Raw genomic sequence first — 395 nt, forward strand, 5'->3', positions numbered from 1 at the left:
GAGAAAGAGAGAGAGAGAGAGAGCACGCAAAACAAAAGGGATTTGATAGACGGCCTGAGTGGAAGATCATAAATATTTGATGGTGAGGAATGCCAATTAATTCTTCAATTTTAGATTCCACGACGATTGATGAGATGAATATTAAATAGCCTACGTTCAACCAACAAATGTGCATTGATCAGAGTTTAGAACCGTTAAATCAAAATCTGATATTGGAGTGACAATCTATCTACAGTCTGTCCTGCAGCGAGGACAGTTCAATTTGACAAAAACCATTGACACATGTACATTTTCCATGTGCCTGCTTATCATCCACCGCACTGTCAGAATATCAAAAAACTCCAATAAGTCCAGACATGGCCCACCTGATGAACAGACTGGATTTGGCGCACGTG

The sequence above is a fragment of the Magnolia sinica genome, chromosome 7, assembly GCF_029962835.1.
Source record: "Magnolia sinica isolate HGM2019 chromosome 7, MsV1, whole genome shotgun sequence".
In the NCBI taxonomy this organism is placed as follows: domain Eukaryota; kingdom Viridiplantae; phylum Streptophyta; class Magnoliopsida; order Magnoliales; family Magnoliaceae; genus Magnolia; species Magnolia sinica.